Here is an 11,221-nt window from a genome sequence, read left to right on the forward strand (position 1 = left end):
AACCAAATTAATTCTCAAGGGGTCCACCTTCCAAACTTCTCACACATCTACCTGTTTATTGCTTTACTCCCTCTGCCACGCCCTCGGTTACCGGCCTGTGGCCTTTCACCCTGATGGTTGAACGGCGCCCTGCGGAACGCCCCTCCTTCCCCGCCCACTCCCCACTTGGCTGCTCGGGTATTGCCTGTAGCTCCCTCGCTTAAAACCTGCCGGCAATCTAGACTTCTGGGCACGGAGGCCCTCGCCCATGGGGGGCCCTGCTTGCCTGCTTGCCCCTGGGCCTCATCCCTCCTCCGATCCACGCCCCCCCCCCCACCGCCCCGCGCCCCCCGGGCTCCACTGTTCAACCTGGTGCTGCTTTTATTCCTTGACTGGCTGGAACAGTCAAGGAATAAAACACCCTTAAAACACCCTGATCCTGCTGCCCCTCCTTCATCTAGCTAATCCGTTTAGTAAGTCACAACTAGGTTTAAGCCTCACTTTAAGCTTTCCCTGGCTCCCTGAGTCCCTGTGACTTTGTCACCAAATGAATAGGTAATTAAAAATTAGGTGGTTCAAAATTCAAGAGATGTAAAAGGCCAGGCGCGGTGGCTCACGCCTGTAATCCTAGCACTCTGGGAGGCCGAGGCAGGCGGATTGCTCGAGGTCAGGAGTTCGAAACCAGCCTGAGCAAGAGCCAGACGCCCCCCCCCGCCCCCCCCTCTCTACTAAAAATAGAAACAAATTAATTGGCCAACTAATATATATATAGAAAAAATTAGCCGGGCATGATGGCACATGCCTGTAGTCCCAGCTACTCAGGAGGCTGAGGCAGAAGGATTGCTTGAGCCCAGGAGTTTGAGGTTGCTGTGAGTTAGGCTGACGCCACGGCACTCACTCTAGCTTGGGCAACAAAGTGAGACTCTGTCTCAAAAGAAAAAAAGGGTATACAGTGAACAGTCCCTGCCTCCTTTCTCTCCCTAGTTTCTTCCCTGGAGAAATCAATGTTTCCAGTTTCTCATGTAACCTGTATTTTATGCATACCCAGGCCAATACATATAAACATCTCCCTTTTTTACATAAATGGTAGGGCTCACATGCTATTCTGATCTTTTACCTGGGTTTTTTTTTGTTTTTTTTTTTTTTACTTAACCTAGTTGGATTGCACTAACATTTAAGTCCACACATACTCCTGAGTCTGTTACTTTTTATTTTACTTTGATAAAATTTGTACTTTAGTCTTTGATTTAGTCACGATTTCAAGCTCCTTGAGGGCAGGGAACAAGTCTTTTTTTATTTGGTATTTCCAGCACCTAGAATATGGTAGATGTTAAATGTCTGTGTGTTCTATAATTTGAAGGTTTACTGTGCACTAGGCAGTTTAATAAGTGTTGTACACACTTTGTCTCACGGTCAAAGTAATAAACAAAGAAGAGAATGAATGGACAACCAGAGAAGCTGGCATTGGGGAGGCCAGGCTGGGTACAGACCTGGCTTCCCTGGTGGTCCTGAGTGCCAGTGCTCTGCCCTTTGCCAGTGACTCTGGTCAGGGACAACATGCTACAGATGCTCCCTTCTGGAAAATGCCATCAGCCCCCCCCACCCCCCCGCAACCAGAATAAAACTATCGGAAGAGGCTTCTCAGACTGTTGAGAAAGAGGTTCTCCTCTAAGATACTGGGGGTAGAAGGAAAAGGAAATGTGGAAGGAGTCTCAGAGAAGCTGGAACCAGGAGAAGGACATTGGGGATGGTAGTGAGCTCCTAAGGATTTCAGGAACTGTGAGTTATAAAACCAAGTTAGGAAGTTGTGACCAGTACAGTTGTGACCAGTACAATCAGAGTGTACTTTTACATGTATAAGGGAAAATATCGTTTCTTTTTTTTCACTCTGTTGCCCGGACTAGAGTGCCATGGTGTCAGCCTAGCTCACAACAACCTCAAACTCTGGGCTCAAGCAATCCTCTTGCCTCAGCCTCCCAAGTAGCTGGGACTACAGGCATGCGCCACCATGCCTGGCTAATTTTTTCTATATATATTTTTAGTTGTCCATATAATTTCTTTCTATTTTTAGTAGAGACATGGTCTTGCTCTTGCTCAGGCTGGTCTCGAACTCCTGACCTCGAGCAATCCGCCCACCTCGGCCTCCCAGAGTGCTAGGATTACAGGCGTGAGCCACTGCACCCGGCCTAAAATTGTTTCTTAAACCTTTGTTTCCATTTTGTGTATGTGTGCTCTGGTTCTTGATGTGATCTTATTGAGGGTCTTGGTACAAACAAACCAAAAATGGTGAAAGGCACAGGAGAAATAATGAAAAACCTCATGGTAAGTCAAGTCCTGAACTGGGAGCAAAGATTCACAGTAGAATCAAACCTCAGAGAGGAAGGCAAGGTACCCTTTATGGAGCCCAGTGTCCATCTGAGTACAGACATCTTCCTACACCCCCAACTGACAAAGACCTTGGAGCCTCCCTGGAAGACTTCTGGGAGCCAGAAGCTCTGTATTTCTCAAACCTGTTCTGTTGATGCTGAAGTTGTTAGAAAGTTCTTCCCTTTTGCCCCTCTAACTTCCACCCAGGAGTTCTCATTTTCTGCTTCTGTTGCAACCCAGACTAGGAACAAGTAGGCAAACAAATGAAGACAGCTATCTTGTGCCCTCTAAGTTTCGTTTTCCTCCCAGTATTTGTTCTCTTTTCGAATATCTGAGCTTCCATAGATTTCATTATTCTGGTTATCTTTCTAGCATTTATTATTGAATATATAATGAATCAGATATAGATATAAGGACTTTTCATTTCTATTTTTCTAATTCTCACAACACTACTACACAAAAGTCACCATTATTATCCTTTTCCAGACGAGACTCAGAACATTTAAATTGTGTACCCAAATGCACCTAGCCAGTTAGTGGCAGGATAAAATCTATCAATGTCTTTGTGTGATGCTTAGAATTGAATTTGATCCTCTGAATGTGGTTTGGCTGGCTCAGAGTATTTATCCTGATTCCCCCTCTGGGGACAAATTGTGCTCAGACTCCTCATCTGTGACCAGGGCAGAACCATGTCTCTAGATAGGTACCGTTTTACCTTCTTAATTGAGAAATTATAACACACATACAGAATAGTGCATACATCATAAATGTGCATTTTAACAAATTTTTAGAAAGTGGACATCTACTTAACCTTCACCCAAGACCAGACGTAGAACAGTATTAGTACCCTCTAGTGACTGCTGCTGGCCTGTCTCCAATCACCACCCTCTTATTCCCCAGAGATATTCCCCATAGCAAAAGTATAAACTTTGCTTCATAGTTTTACCATCTCGGTTTGCAGCTGTAAGTAATATATAGTAGTGTTAAGAACTTTATATGGATGAAATCATACATTATTATTATTTTTTTTTTGAGACAGAGTCTGGCTCTGTTGCCCAGGCTAGAGTGCCATGGCATCAGCCTAGCTCACAGCAACCTCAAACTCCTAGGCTCAAGCAATACTTCTGCCTCAGCCTCCCGAGTAGCTGGGACTACAGGCATGCACTACCATGCCCGGCTAATTTTTTCTATATATTTTTAGTTGTCCAGCTAATTTATTTCTATTTATAGTAGAGACGGGGTCTCACTCTTGCTCAGGCTGGTTTTGAACTCCTGACCTTGAGCGATCCGCCTGCCTCAATCCGCCTGCCTCGGCCTCCCAGTGTGCTAGGATTACAGGCGTGAGCCACCACACCTGGCCTATTTATTTTTTTATTTCTGCCCTTTGCGCAATACTTTTTTTTAAAAAAAGATCCATTTTGTTACATGTAGTTCATTTTGTTGCTGTATAATATTCCATTGTATGAAGTTCTTGCAAGTTATTTATTCATTCTACTGTCAAAAACATTTGAGTTCCTTCCAATTTTTGGCTATTACATTCCCAAAACAACATTCTTATATATGTGTCTAGGTGTACACGTGCGCATCATATTTCTGTGAGTAGATTAACAAGAGTGAAATTGCTATATCACAGGGTAGGAGCATCTCCAACTTTAATAGATAATGACAAACTGTTTTCCACCAATTTACTCCCTTGTGATGGTTCACATTATTCCATATTCTTTTTTTTCCCGTCTTAGGGTCCTCAGACTAAATTTTTTTTTTTTTTTTTTTTTTGAGACAGAGTCTAGCTCTGTTGCCCAGGCTAGAGTGCCGTGGCTTCAGCCTAGCTCACAGAAACCTCAAAACTTCTGGGCTCAAGTGATCCTTCTGCCTCAGCCTCCTGAGTAACTGGGACTACAGGCATGCGCCACCATGCAGGCTAATATTTTCTATATACTTTTACTTGTCCAGCTAATTTCTTTCTATTTTTAGTAGAGATGGGGTCTTGCTCTTGCTAGTCTTGAACTCCTGAGCTCAAACAATCCACCCACCTCGGCCTCCCAGAGTGCTAGGATTACAGGCGTGAGCCACCATGCCTGGCCACATTATTCCATATTCTTGATAACATTCAGCATTGGCATTATGGTGTGTAGTGGGATCTGATTGAGCTTTTAATTTGCATTTTCATGATGACTAATCATTTCTTACATCTCTTCATATGTATATCAGTTATTTGGGGTTTCCTTTTTTAGTGACATGCCCTTTCAAGTCTTGTCATTTTTTTATTATGTTGTCTTTTTTCTTATCGTTTTTAAGGATTTCTTTATTATAATCTAGATTTTAGTTCCTTGTCAGTTATACATTACAAATATCTTCTATTCTGTGGCTTACCTTTTCACTTTCTTATTAGGGTCTTTTGATAGGATGAACATATAGTATCACATTAATATGATGAAATAAATTTAGAACTTTTTTTTTTTTGAGACAGAGTCTCCCTCTGTCACCCCAGGTAGACTGCAGTGATGTCCTCATAGCTCACTGCAACCTCAAACTCTTGGGCTCTAGCGATCCTCCTGCCTCAGCTTCTGGAGTAGCTGGGACTACAGGGGCATCACGATGGATGCCCAGCTAATTTTTCTGTTTTTAGTAGAGAGGGGTTCTCGCTCTTGCTCAGGTCTAGAACTCCTGAGCTCAAGCAATCCTCCCCCCTCGGCCTCCCAAAGTGCTAAGAACCTTTTGTGTCTTATTTATGAAGGCTTTTTTTACTCCAAGGTCATGAAGATATTTTCCTATGTTGTCTTCCAAAACTTTATTACTTTTTCTTCACATTGAGGTCTATAATTCACGTGGAATTTATTGCTGTGTTTAGTATAAGTTAGGGAGGAGGAATCCGATTTTATATTTTTCCCTATGAATACTCAATTGTCCCAGAATAATTTATTGAAAAGTAGGTCGTTTTCCTCCCTATTCCTCTGTGGTGCCATCTTTGTCATAAATCAATTGTCCAAATACGTGTGGGGCTGAATCTGGGTTCCCTACTGTGTTCTATTGGTATGTTTGTATATCCTTGCACCAGCACCACACAATCTTAATTCCTCTAAGTTTGTACTTGGTAATAAACTTTACTCTCTTGTACAGCAAGTCCTCTCCTCCCACCTCTCATGTCTAGGTATTTGGGAGGCCGGGATGGCTCATACACACAGGTCCGTGCAACCGTTTAGGGAGTGTGTGGGGTAAGGTGGGGGGGGTGGAGGAGGGGTGCTCAGGGGACAGATGGGGAGAGCAGTGCGGGGAGCCTCTCCGTTTCCATGGTATCCTCCCAAAGGGCGGGGACATGTAACATAACCACAGTGCCAATCACCCTGTAGGGAGATAACTGCGTCAGCGGGCTCCCTCGTCACTTATCCCAGAGGGACACACACCTCTGGAAACCCGGATACTAATCCAAAGAAGACAACAATCCACGCTCATCTCTTTCACAAGATCCTAGAGGCACGCCCTTTCCCGCAAGTCGCGTGCGCCTGGTCAGCACCCTTAACACGGATCCTGGGCAGATTGGTCCAGAGAGACGCGCTCGACCATTTGGGGAACCCCTTAGAGATTCCTGTCCTTCGCTCGGGAGAAATACCCCATCCACGGTGAGAAGCCACCAGCCGAGATACCCTAGGAGGCTGAGACGGACTAAAGAACCGAAAGAAACATTGACTGAGGGATTGTTTTCTGACTGAAAGACACAGACAACCTCAGTGCCTGAGCACTGGACAACCGAGGCAAACGCCTAGGGGGTTCTCTGAACCTGCCCACACTCCCTAAGGGCCAGCAGCCTTGTTTACTGCTTGTGACCAATGGGAGTCCCGCGAGCGCTGTTTCCCCGCCTCTTGGCTTAGTCCGGCCCCGTCATTCGCGGCTCATGGAGCAGCTGCGTACCGCGCTCTGCACAGTGGCCAATAGGAGAAGGGCGCTCGGCAGCTTTCGGGCAAGGGTGGGTCTCCTAGACCGGCAGACCGAGTTGTGCCCCGCCCGAAGCAGCATCGTCGGCATCCTTCGGGCACTTTCGGGTGGTTCCCTCCAGGGTAAAGTCGCGTTCCAACTCCCATCGATACATTTATTTTTCTGCCTGACTCTCACGCGTGCGCACTGAGAATACCCCAAGACCCTGAAACGAAAGCATCTTGAGAGAGGGGGAGGGACCCTAAGCTGCGGTCCGGCGAGTCAGCTGGGCCACCGCACAGCCCGAGGTGCTGCCTCAGCAGCAGTCCCCAAAACGGGAATTACAGGACCAAAAGGTATGGAGAGGTCCCACCGAGATTTGAACTCGGATCGCTGGATTCAAAGTCCAGAGTGCTAACCATTACACCATGGGACCCGCTGGCTGCTTTAGGCGGCCGAGAGTCTTCTCAAGCCTCAGGGCGCGTTGGGCAGCTTTTCGGAAGCTGCGTCAGAGCCTGGATGTGTCCAGCTGGACCCTGGGGCGCAGGCCCAGCCGCGCGGGAGGCGGAAGCAGGGCTACGAGGGCTTCCGCGTCCCTCCGTTACAGGCATGCCCAGTCCCCGAGGTGTCTTATCTTCCTGCCCCTCTTCCTGAGCTCCTCCGGGCGTCGGGACCCAAGTCCCAGGAAGTCAGAAGGGCGGTGGGCTGGCTGGATCCGCGATGCTGGGCCGGACTGCGGTCCGGGGAAAGCCGGGGCCAGTTCCAGCCCCCGGGCAGGAGGCGGGCGCACGCAGCTTGGGCTTCGCATTTGTTTATTTATTTATTTACTTGAGGAGTGCTGTGCGAGGACACTTTGGCCAAGCGGGGAGCGAAGCGGACTGGCACCTGGGGGTCCGGTGGTTCAAGCCCCAGACATCCCCTGGGATGTGCGAACCGAGCCTACGAGGCACGTCTGCTGGGCTGCGCGGGTGTAGGTGCTGGTGTTCCGCGTGGCTGGAGCTAAGGGACATTTGCATCTAACGCTTCGCCTGCACTTCGTGTCTTGTGGAGCCACCTGGTGGGACTGCTAAAATAACACCAAAATACTAAGTTGATGAGCGATTGCCCTTTAATCGTTCATCGTTAGTATCAATCAGATCAGTTAAAGGGACGCTCCCCCCCTCTGGGTTTTCTCTCTCACTTAAGTGAGAGTGTATGTGAACAAACAAAAATGTACTTAGCAATTAGTGTGTATAATAAAATCTCACTTATATGCAAACATATGTAATGGGCATTTGCCATTTTTTTTTTTTTTTCTTGCCACATGACATCTGACTCCTTTTCTTGAGGGATCCACCATGGTGTGGGTGTAGATAACAGCAGGCCTATGTCCCAAGGTAGCTATCTATACTCAACTCTGTAGGCTTGTGGCTGTCAGAGTGAGAGTGAGTGTCCTTTGCTTGGCGAATTGGACTTAGAATCCAGAGACTGATGCTCAGTAGCGGGGGCGTTTTACAACTTCTGCTGTTGGTGGTGGCTGTGACACCCAATGTCCCAGGGTCAATGGGAGCAGCCATGCCATGTCCACTGGCAGCACAGCTGCCATCCTAACCAGATTGCCCAGGATCCTGACTGCCTGGTTTCCTGGCTGCCTAGTTCCCCTTGGTTTTTGTCCATTTTCCTGGTTTTGCTTTGTCAGCCGGTCTGGCGCTTTGAGCTATCTGACATCAATAAGTCCCTTTTTTGTTTAATGTGCCCAGTCCTTTTGTGTTGCACAGAGTTAAGAGCCTGGTTAACCTAAATCTGAAAAGGTCTGTTGATGCGTAATCTTGGGGGAGCAAATTTATATGGGCCTTTCTGTTTTTCTGTATTGCTGAAAAACATTTTCTTATAACTCTAGTATACTATCAGAAGAAACAGTAAAGGTTTTTCCATTTTGAGAAACAAACCAATTTCCTCTTGAGCTCCTATGGTGGGTTAAGGGTGTCCAGTTAAGGCCTCAGCCTCCTGAGTAGCTGGGACTACAGGCAAGTACTACTGCACCCAGCAAAATGCACAAATCTTAACAGGAAAAATCAACAATTTTTTTTTTTTTTTAACAAATGTATACACCTCTGTGACCATCACCTAGACCAAGATATAAAGCATTTCCATCACCCCAGAAAGTTTCCTGGTGCTCTTTTCCAGTCATTACCTCCTACTCCCCTGGAGTCACTGTACTAGTTTCTATCACCATAAATTAATTTTGCCTGTTCTTAAATTTTACACATATAAAATATAGGTGTCTCTCTCTCTATATATATATATGACATTTACTTGGATCATACAGTATGTTTTGTGTCAGTCTTCTTTTGCTCTGTCAGTATTTGTGAGATTCATCCATGTCATTTTATATACAGTAGTACATTATTTTATTGCTGAGTAGTATTCATACCATATCAAATTCCTAGGAATGGAATTGCTGGGTTATAGGCTACCTGCATACCTAAGTTTATTAGGAACTGCCAAACAGTTTTACACCAAAGTGGTTATACTATTTTATACTCTCGCCAGCAGTGTATGGGAGAGTTCCTGTTGCTCTACATCTTTGTTAGTAGGTGGTATGTTAATCTTTTAAATTTTAGCCATCTGGTGGGTATATAGTGATCTCTTATTATGGTTTTAATTTGTATTTCCCTGATAGTGTTGTTAAACATCTTTTTTTACATGCTTACTAGCCATTTGGATATCTTCTTTTCTAAGTGCTTCTTCAAGTATTTGGCCCATTAAAAATATTTTTATTAATTTATAGGAATTCTTTATATATCCTGATATGAATCCTTTGTCACATATATGTATTGTATAGTGAACATATTTTCCTCATCTGTGATTTGCATTTTCACTTTCTTAACAGTGTCTTTTTTTTTTTTAGACGGAGTCTCTCTCTCTTGCCTGGGCTAGAGTGCTATGGCATCAGCCTAGCTCACAGCAACCTCACATTCCTTGGCTCAAGCAATCTTTCTGCCTCAGCCTCCCGAGTAGTTGGGACTACAGGCATGTGCCACCATGCCAGGCTAATTTTTTCTATATATATTTTTAGTTGGCTAATTAATTTCTTTCTATTTATAGTAGAAAGGGGGGGGTCTCACTCTTGCTCAGGCTGGTTTCGAACTCCTGACCTTGAGTGATCCTCCCGCCTTGGCCTCCCGGAGTGCTAGGATTACAGGCGTGAGCCACCACACCCGGCCACACTTGGCATTCTTAATAGTGTCTTTTGATTAGCAGGTTTTAATTTTAATCAAGTGAAATGTATCCTTTTTATTTCTTTTATGATTAATGCTTTTTGTGTCCATTGCATGTGGAGAACTGAGTTCTTTATGAGCACAATGGGATAGGAAGGGACATATGCAATTATACAGGTTACTCAAGTACATGGTGAAAATCTTGCCAGGCACCCATGGTTCACGTCTGTTAACCCCAGTGATTTGGAAGGTGGAGGTGGGAGAATCACTAGAGGCCAGGAGTTCAAGACCATCCTGGGCAACATAGTGGGACCCTGTCTCTACAACAAAACTACAACAAAAAAATTTAAAAATAAAAAAAATTACATGCCACGAGTTATTCTAAAAGAAAAAAAATAAAATCTTGATAATCTTTTGGTAAAAGTTAAAGGTGAAGGAATTAAAATATATATATGTATGGGATCTAAATTCTTTACATATCAGATTTTAAAAAAACTAGAATATATATGGGAGACTTGTCTGAAGCTGGAGCAGGAAGGCTGAGGGCATAAAGGAGGCTGTAGTATCCAGGCAAATGACTAAGGAAAAGACGAGCTGTATATAGCTTGAATCCTCCCTCAAGACCATTAGACAGATGGAAGGTTGAGTGGAGAGGTAGACTGGAGGGGTGGGGACCTCTTGGAAAGTTAGTGATCCTGAAACTGTTGCTGGTATCTGGAACACAGACTGTGTGCCTATCAAGACTGTAGAATTATGGGAAATCATGGGGAAAAATCAGAATGTTGGCAGGTGTTAGCGATTTCATGCAGTCTTCAGGATGGTCCTATAAGACAGACAACGTTTAGTCTTAAAGCCCCCCGTTTTAAGTTTTTTGTTTTGCTAACAGTGGCTTGCAATCCTATAACTTGGAGGGCTGGAAAAACTGAATTCTAGATCGCAAGAGAAAGTGAGCACCAGCAGACACAGGAGATTTAGCAGGAGACTAACTGTGAGCGAGAGACCAGCCTGGTGCATTGTACTGCTTTAAACATTTTCTGCCCACAAAGAGGAAAACCTGGGGCAAAGAGCTTTTTATTGATGATCCCTCTGTACCTTAGCTAACTATTTTGAATAGCCTCAAGGCAGAGGCCTTTTAACTGAGTTCCAGAGGCGTAGAGGCCTGTGGTTACATGAATGGATTTCCCAGTCTCAAGGACTGTGTCTAGACAAGATGTCTGGAATTGACTGGAAATGACAGGAAACCTGCAAGTTTTAAGGAATTGCCAATGAGATCTTAAAAACCTTATAACAGCCGGGCGTGGTGGCTCACGCCTGTAATCCTAGCACTCTGGGAGGCCGAGGCGGGCGGATTGCTCAACGTCAGGAGTTCGAAACCAGCCTGAGCTAGACCCCGTCTCTACCAAAATTAGAAATAAATTAATTGACCAACTAAAAATATATATACAAAAAATTAGCTGGGCATGGTGGTGCACCTATAGTCCCAGCTACTCGGGAGGCTGAGGCAGTAGGATCGCTGAGCCCCGGAGATTGAGGTTGCTGTGAGCCAGGCTGACGCCATGGCACTCACTCTAACCTGGGCAACAAAGTGAGACTCTGTCTCAAACAAACAAACAAACAAACAAACAAAAACCTAATAACAGCTAACGACTGTGAACTTCACTAACAGGCAGTGGGCAGTTAAAGCTGTGTAGGCCTCAGAAAGGTCAACTTGCCCAATTCCCACCAGATATGGATCTAGCAGGTAAAGAACCAGGGAGCTCCTC

At 45.2% G+C, this 11,221-nt stretch overlaps 1 non-coding gene across 1 annotated transcript; it reads right to left on the reverse strand.

The window, feature by feature from the left end:
* Positions 1 to 6,622: 6,622 nt before the first annotated feature.
* TRNAQ-UUG (transfer RNA glutamine (anticodon UUG)) lies at positions 6,623 to 6,694 on the reverse strand. Its single transcript has one exon. It is a non-coding gene; the product is annotated as a tRNA-Gln (tRNA).
* Positions 6,695 to 11,221: the final 4,527 nt, after the last annotated feature.

Source organism: Microcebus murinus, chromosome 18, assembly GCF_040939455.1.
Source record: "Microcebus murinus isolate Inina chromosome 18, M.murinus_Inina_mat1.0, whole genome shotgun sequence".
In the NCBI taxonomy this organism is placed as follows: Eukaryota; Metazoa; Chordata; class Mammalia; order Primates; family Cheirogaleidae; genus Microcebus; species Microcebus murinus.